An 8,912-nucleotide genomic window follows, 5' to 3' on the forward strand; every position below is an offset into this window, starting at 1 on the left:
GGCCATGTTGGCCGGGCGCGGCCGCCGCCCGCCCTCACAGCGAAGCCCTCCGGGGCCCTGCGGGTCGGGGCCGGCCGCTGCCCGCCCTCACAGCGCTGCCCTCGGGGGCCATGTTGGCCGGGCGCGGCCGCCGCGTTATCCACGTTAAAAGCCTTTTCCCCGACCTGTGGCAGGGTAAGGACGCTGTGCCGCCCGTGCTGCCCGTCTGGAGGAGGCTGACGGGCAGGCGTGTTCGCCCAGCAGCCTGTCAGCCAGCCGGGCAGGGTGCTCGGAGCTAATGCAGCGCAAGGCCAGGGGAATACTGGCTGCCCGGTTAAAAAAAACCACCAAAAACCAACATGCCCGCGCTGGCAGCGTTACGTTGGCACAAAAATAGCGTTTAGAGAGAGGAAAAATAAGACCCCTTGCCTTTCTGGAGCCTGTGCGGTGGCATGCCAGCTGCAGATCCTCCTCCATCACCTGGCCTGACCTCGCTGCGGTCAGCAGATCCTAATCCACCTTGTGCAGCTCGTCCCTCGGGCTCACTTTTGTGGCTGCCTTCCCACTGCTATTCCATCCTGACTCTTGGACTGCATCAAATTAAGATGAACTGAGAAGGTGGTAAAAGCGGTTGAGATAGAAGTACTAAACAAAATGGTATAGGCGATCTGTCTACAATCCCTCTGCTTGTGGCTGCAGACCCTCGTCTTCCTTCTCAGTAGGGCCTGACTCTGGTTGCTGATGCCTCCAGTGCAGTGTAAACTTTGTGAGCAAGGGCTTTGTCAAATCTGCGTCTGCACCCTGCCAGGCATGGGAGGAATGATTCAGTGCCAGTCACACTGCCTGAAGTGGAGTTTAGGTCTGGTCAGACCCTGTATAAAAGGTGAGCAACAGTTTTTTACATCAGTGCAAGGGAGGAGAGAATACCAATCTCTAACAAAAGGCTGGCGAGCAGAGTAAAACATTATTCTGCAGCATAAACAGTGGAGGGGGAAAGGAAGAAATGTGCTGCATTGGTAGTGTTTCCAAGTTTCACACATCTTTACCAATGAATTTCAAGATAAAGACAAGAATTTTGTTATTGCTGATTACCCTTGAAACTGCAAAGTCCACCAAATAGTTTGGTTTGTTATTACAATTGTTTATTTCGCAATGTTCAATCAGGTCTTGTTCAGTACATTTTCTAAAGTAATGTGCGAACTTGTTACAGAATGTGAAAAGCCAGCTGGCATACTCCTTGTTGAAAATACAGATTGCAGGTTTGCCAAGAATCTCTCCTCTTTGATATGTATGGAAACCAGGCCAAACATAATTTTAGTATGTTTTTAGGGTGTCTTCCAGTTAACCAAACTATAATAATGCGTTTAAAGGTGGTTTGGGGCTGTCTGGATTCAGACAGGTCTGATTCTTTAAAGCAGAAACATAACATGACACCAACACCATCCTGAAATGCAGGGTATTGTATTTCTTAACAATGTATTTTCCTCTTTTTTTTAAAGATAAAGCAAAATAAATTATCCTGAAGCAATGGAATTCACATTCTTCTGTATGCACTGATTGATTTAAGTTGCATTTTAAATCTTCTTCTCTTTATAGCTAAGAGATATGTGGAGGAAGCGCTTTAAATATGTCAACCACTGAGCTACTGGGATCTTTACCTCATGCACTTTATCACTGCTGATGAATACTAGCTACTTCAAGTTCGATGTATACAGATTACTGAACACACAGTTATTCCAGGTAATATGATGTAAGAATTCTAAAATGCTTATGCTGGTAACAATATTTTAATATGAGTGCTGAATAAATAATGAAATCATAAAAATGCATCCATGTGTAGAAAAAGTTACAGTGCATTCACAAAATCATGGTCTTGAAAAGAAGGAAAAGATTGTTTCCAGTTTTGTGGAAAATAAACTAGTTGGGACTGACATGAATGTGCATCCCTCAGTAACTGGTCAGTATTATTAATTGGATCCCATTGTTTAAAAAGAAAAGCATTTAAAGCTTGTGTTGCTACATAACACATTTAAATAGTTCTGAGTTCAAGTCACTTCACATTTCTGTAACACTTCAGAGGTTGGCCATCTTCCTCCTTTATTTTCTATACAGCAAATATAAGTATTTTATTTTGCCTTGCTGATACTTACTCCAGATTTAGATCTTCTTGTTGCTGTTCTTCAAATGAATCGACAGATGTGGTTTATCTTGCTAAACCACATATGAAAATGCTTTCAATTTTTTATGTATATAATTTGAAATGGATAATTTGTGACCCATATATTTTTCTTTTCATATCGTTTGTTTGCCCTTTATCTTCAGTACATCTTGCTGCATATTCAGACCCTTATCTTTGACCTTCCCTGTCTCTTGACCTCAGCCCCCCTGAGTCCTGACTTCAAGTGCTTAATTAAGTTAAATTTTCCCTGAGCACCTTGCACTTGAATTTCATTCAGCCTGTGAATAGCTATTACATCTAACTAAATGGGGACCTTTTTATGACCTGTTTCTCATGCTGCTTGTAAACTATCACAGGCAACCCTGCTTTAAAGAGTCGGTAACCTAGAGTCTCCTTCTTTCCTTTTGCTTCAACATTGATGGTCCCTCCTGCCAAAATTCAAAGCATGATGTATCAGCAATCTTCCCTCCAGCCAAAGAAGGCTAGATACAGCTTGCAGTGGAGCCTGTCAACTCCACCCCATGTGTCAGCCTGAAGGAATCAAATGAGAGCAATGAAACATATTTTCTACCTCCAGTCTGTAGCCTCTGGCACTTACTAGTACGGGAGCAAAGGAGGAGCAGTAGCACAGCTGGCCTGGCTCAGGTCCCATGGTTTTACTCTTAATGTTTCTCGTGCAAACTTGTCCCAGATTATTTTACAACTCATTTAGAAACTGCAGTGTTAAAACTACTTTAGGTTTAGTAGTCATTTCAATCCCCTTTTCAAGTGACAGAGCTGATCCAGCAGTTGTTGAAAGGCAGTGTTTTGTTGCTTATAGAGGTCTAGGTTCAAAGGTATCCTGGCTTCACGTCTCAGTAGTGGTTCTTGATCTTGGCAAAAGCATTAACTGTTACCATCTCCAACTAGTCTGTCCCTCTGATATAATTTCATCCTGAATTGCAGAGAAGCCTATGTAGTTCATCTTTCTAATCATAAAAGAGGTTCATAAAATGAATGTGAAATGTGGATAGACAGGTCTCAGCCCACCATCCACTTTTTTGTGTATTGTGCACTATCTCTTAGGGCAAAACACTGTCAAAAGTGACTGTTGCCTTTGACAACTTCATCTTTTATCCACCCAAGGCCAGACACATACAGCAGTTTTCCATAACTGATGGCTGCCGGCCGCCATGGCAACTCAGGGTGATCTTGAAACTCCAAAACGTCTCAGATAGGACCACTTTTGAAATCAGCACCCTTAGCCTTTCTTGGCATTGCTCCCTCTCTAAAGTGAGAATAATATGAGATTTCTAACCATGGTTTAGTATCTGCTAATCATGAGTTTATTTTGGTTTATAAAAGCACAAGATATTTTTAAAAAAGTGTAGAATTCAGGTTCAGAAACAGAACAAGGTATCTCAAATGTGTGTAGCTGATGCAAGGGCAGCAGTGGCTAACTTTGTTTCTTAGATTTGAAGAAAAAGCAAAGTAGGAAAGCGTATGTCATTTTGATCTAATTTTGATCTAATGTTTGCCTGGAGAGCACAGCAAAACCACAGCTGCTCATCCTTTAGCAAGGAAGCGTGCACCAAACTTGTAGCAATAAACAATAGCGATCTCTGTTTCTGTAGGATGCACAGGATGTTACTTTGTGATATTGGTGCAGCTCTACACACTCACTCATTACCAGTCTACATGGCTGTTCATAATGTAGAAATAATGTCCTTTCAGTTTTTAAAGGTGCATAAGATTTACACACTGCAGTAGCAAAATTGTGCAATGCTGGCATAAATAATCTGTTATGACAACCCCTCAGGGAGTAACTCCTGTTGGCAGGATGTGTGTAATTCCGGGATGGTCTGTGCGTTGGTAGCTACACCGTAACAGTGGAAACAGGATCTTGGCCTCGGGTATCTCACGGCTCGGGTAGGCAGGCTCAGCTGTGTTGGCAAGGTAATGCGGTTCAACTTCAAAAGGGGAGGCGAAGAGGCTAATAGTCACTATAGAGGGCCATCTGCTAGACAGACAAAACTGTCTATGATGTATTAAGAAAACGTTTTGTAAGAGACATGCTGAACTTTCTGTTAAATGAAACCTGTAATTTTTCATTTCTTACTCTTCTCTGCATGCCATCTGTAACAATAATCTGTTATCACACTGTTGGTGCTATATACACCCATCAGTAAGAAATAACACTTCTGTGGTGCTGACTCATAGCCATTTAGAAGGGAAGGCTCATTAAGGAAATTAGCCACACTGTCCAAAGGAGATTGTCCTTTACTTTTTGGAATACAAATGTGAGCAGCTCTGCTTCCCTGGCACACCTGGTGATGTCCTTCAGGAGGTGGACAGACAGAAGTCTGTCTCAACAGCCCTGTAGGACAGAGTGAAAATGTTCAAACAAGTTCAGGTTTTGTGTATTTAGGTCAACACAGTTCCTCTGGCAATACTGTGGCAAAAGAACATCTAAAAATTGTTCTTGCTCTGGTAATAATGATTTATCAGCGCAGTTTGCCACAGTGTCTGTCATCTGTGCTGGTATCTGTATCTTTTCTATAAAACTATCAACTATAAAAAAGTTGATAATGCAATAGAGTCATGTTTTGAAAAAAAATATGTAAAACTACTGTGTTTTATAGTACAAATATTGAAAGAGATATTATTAATAGCTTGAAATACCCTGTACCAGTTAGCCGGAACAGTGTCGAGGACAGGCTGGGAAGGGGACAAGCTGCAGGAAAAGCCATTAGTGGCATTTGCATATTCCCTCTCCTTATCAGGAACTCATCCACGGTGGATACCAGGGGTAGTTGGCTCCAGACAGATAGCTTGTTACCCCCCTTCTCCCTTACTGGTGGCAATGGGAGAAGTAGCATATTACTTTGTAGTATGCACTTCTTGGGTCACCACAGCAGCTTATGGTGATGGTTTTCTGTCACAGAGGCAGAGAATTATTTTTATGAAGTGGCAGCAGTTCTCAAGATCCTGAATCATATCAAATTTTTTATCTGCCATTGTGTCCATTAGCCCTCCAGTAACTGCAGTGCAAATGTTCTTGTTCTTCTTGTTTCCACCTTTTGTTAAACAAAATATCAGCAAATAGCAAGCCTTCACAGCTTGATCATATACCTATACCAAACACAGACCAGACTTTGACGCTTCAGCCTTTTTCAATCGGTGCCTCTTCCATCCTGACTCCTACAAGCACACAGGATTAACAATAATGCTCCAGCAGTTAGATTTATCCACATTTATCCACAAACTACAAAAATTGTTAGATATTACTGTGCCAGCTACATCACATCTAGGAAAACTAGATTCGATGCACACAATTATTTGACTAGCTCCAGTGCCTTCTAATGAGGTGATTTGAAGGCATCGATGAGAGCAGCGTAGCAGGGGTACCCAAATTGTATTCATGCATTCTCCTCGAGTAAGTATGTTTTGCAGCCAGGTATAGGACCTGCTGTCACTAGCAGTGGCCACCACCACTGCTGCCACTGGTGTCCCTGCCAGTGATGGTACCTGGCTTTAAAAGCCTGTGAAAGCCAAATTGAGAAACTTGTCTCCTCTCAAAGAGTGCCAGTAAATACAGCAAGCAGGACATCTGAATGTGCCCTGCTCTAGCTGCCCTCAGTAGACAGGCCAACACAAATCTGCAAGTAAACAGGATCTTGTAGCCCTGGACTAACCACCAGCCTGAATACCTTGGTCTTCCGGCATTTTTCTGCACTAGGTACACACAGCAGCTGATACACGTCTCTTAGCTGTATTCAGGTATTGCAAGGAATCTGTTTGTGTACCTCGTTCTGACACATGGTTCTGTCTGTTCACAAAGACAAGAGCTTCTGAACAATCTGTATAAATAAGCCTTTGGTTACTGCAGCTCAGCTTTTCAGTTGGAATTATATTAGGAAATACACAATAATATTTTAGGGCACTGATACTGAACACTGGAGCCTTATGGTGCAAAGTGCTGCAGGCATGTATCTGAATGTGCTAAAGAAATGTTCCAGTTTATATTGGTTTGAGTATATTCTGTCCATACCATGCCAGTTTTATGCCGGACTAGATATTACCAGTTCCCCCCAGACAATATAAAGCCAGTACAAACACCAGATTGCATACTCTGGATAATTCACCAGAAGTGCCATCATGTGTTCCTGCCCCATCCATTTGGACTGGTAGGTGATCCAGTGGCACACAAACCAGATTTTAATGATCTTGTCAGCATGTCCTTACTAAAACTGAAGTTTCTTAATTGTCTCAGCCTTTCTTCTGTCTGACATACATATGAGCACAAAGAAATCTAATATTTACCAGTGCAGCTGTTTCCTACCTCCTTCCCCATCTGCAGCCCCCTGGGACACCATTCTAATAGAGTTTTGTGTAAATAGCAGTTGGCAAAAATACTGAAGTCCCTCCTAAGGCAGATAGACATCACTGTGACACATGCATCTTGAGTTTCTGTAGAAAATTATATCCAAATAATATTATAATCCAGATAATGCCCACCTGAGAAACTGAGCAAGCTGAGGGTGTTCCTGGAGGGCCTCATCCATCTCCAACTGGAGCTAGTGTCAGTCTTTGGGTGGGCTGCAGGGGAGGCAGGTGTGGGGCCACAGGCAGAGCCTGGTCCTACTCTGGTGGTCCTGGGGAGAGGCCTGGTGGTGGTCCATGTTGCTCTTTGTGGACTTGCTAAGTGGGCTTTGCCAAGTGCACGACTTGCATGATTGATCCTGACTCTGCACTTTCCCAGCTGAAGGAAAGCCACTGCATGGGGATGGGCTGAGGCCAGGCAGCATCACAGCGGGAACTGTCGCTCAGGCAGGGACCAAGCACCGTGGCCTTGGCTGGAAGCAGCTCCCTGAGGACAGGGGTGGTTCCCAGCTGCAGCCTCCCTGTGGGACAGCCTGAGGACCTCTTCCTTGGCTGCACTGACCTGCATTGTCCCCAAGCCCTGGCAGCCAGGCCTCCCGGTGGGGCGATGCTCTCAGGGCCTTTACAAAATGGGCACAGTGGGACCATCCCACGTTTACAGCTGCTTTGCACACAGACGATGCTTTCTCATATTATTTTTCAGTCTGGAGCAAAATCTGAAGTTCCCAATATTGTTGGAAAGGAAAATGCCACCCAGCCAGAAATCTGGTCCTTATCGCAGCTGCTCAGTCCTAGTGCCCAAAAGTCCAGTTTCAATCGATTTAGTCTTGGATGCCTTTTTCAATTTCAGATAAACCAGAGCCTTCAGTACTTAACAGCTTTTAGAAAATATATGCAATTAAATATGATATATTTGATTCATTTCAAAATACTTGACTTGCAGTGGTAGACTTCCAGATATAATTTAATTAGGTTTTTCTTTCCGTGACAGTACCTGGAACAAAATCCTGCAATTACCTTCTCATAAGTAGCTCCCACTGAAATCAGTGGAGCAACCTCAGAGGTATGGTCTGCCGAAGGTATCTCTTCTCTTTCCACAGACCAGATTAACTGCTTTACAGGCCAGATCTAGACATAGGGTCATTGGTTGATCATCTCTGCTAAGAGATCTAAAAAGGATTATATATTATAACCTTTTATGTTCTATTCAGTAGCCTGAACTTGGCTCATGTGAGCCATGCCTTGATGTCATTCATGGGAGCAGTGTGTAGTTGTGAATTCTGGCAAAGCTTTTTCTCAAGTAAGTAGACTGTCTCAGGTAAAATCTGAATAAATTTTGTAGTTTTTTAATCTGAAATCTGGAATGGTAGCAAAGGGTTTTGTAATCAAAACAGGTACCTCCCCACCTGCAGATGTGTTGGGTGTCACCATCATCAGCTGGAACTAGCTGTCAAAATCCAGCCCTTGGTTACAATATACAGTAAAAAGATAAAGTTGTAGCTGTGATGTCCAGAAAGTCCACTGACATAAGGAACAACATTCCTGGTGACCTCAAGAGGAGGAAGAGCCATCCTGTTCTGAAGATGGGGATGGTGAAAGCATTAATGCAAAGAGCAGTATCATAGCGATTGAAAACCAACAGTGGTGGTACTTAAATGTTTTTAAACATTACTTCAGGTAGGTCTTCTACCACTTCTAGTAGCATAACCAAATTTAAATGCTGTCAACAGAACAAAGCAGTTCTTCATCCCCACCAGGGTGTAAAAGTTGCAGGAAAGAAGCCATGTGAGTAGTAGGTAGATTTTAAAATACTAATTTAAAAATAGAAGCGCATAGGAAAAAGCTTATTCTCTTGGCTGACTTATTCTGGAAGTTTCCATTTGGGTTTGGATTTGTGCATACAAAAAAGTAGGGTTAACATTTTCAGAATATCCCATTGGTCCTTTTTTTTTTTTTTTTTCCTTTTTTTTTAATGTGTAAATACCCCCCTGACTGCACAGTCTCCAGTGCAGCAGCGTGGTAAAGTCAGGCTATTTGTGACTGCTTAACACCCATTTGCAAAACTGTTGGGGCCACCAAGGCAAGCAGAAAACTACCACCTTATATTTGGAGAAAAGTGTCCAGGGCAAAGCACTGCAGAACTGTAGTGAATACTTAGCTATGTATCCATGTGTATCCTCCAGTGTGACATTAATCTCCCACAAAGTATTTTCTCTGGTGGAGACATGGAAATAATTTGAAGTTAAATATTTCTTTTGCAATCACCTGAGGAAAAAAATCCTAAATTTTCCAATTGAAAGTCTTCATATTTTCTAAAAACTTTACTTCTTTGTTGGGGAGAAAATCAAAAAGAAATAGGAGAGTCACAGTCCGCTCTGGTCTTAGCAGAAAT

This window comes from Falco punctatus (assembly GCF_963210335.1).
Source record: "Falco punctatus genome assembly, chromosome: 6".
Classification (NCBI taxonomy): Eukaryota; Metazoa; Chordata; class Aves; order Falconiformes; family Falconidae; genus Falco; species Falco punctatus.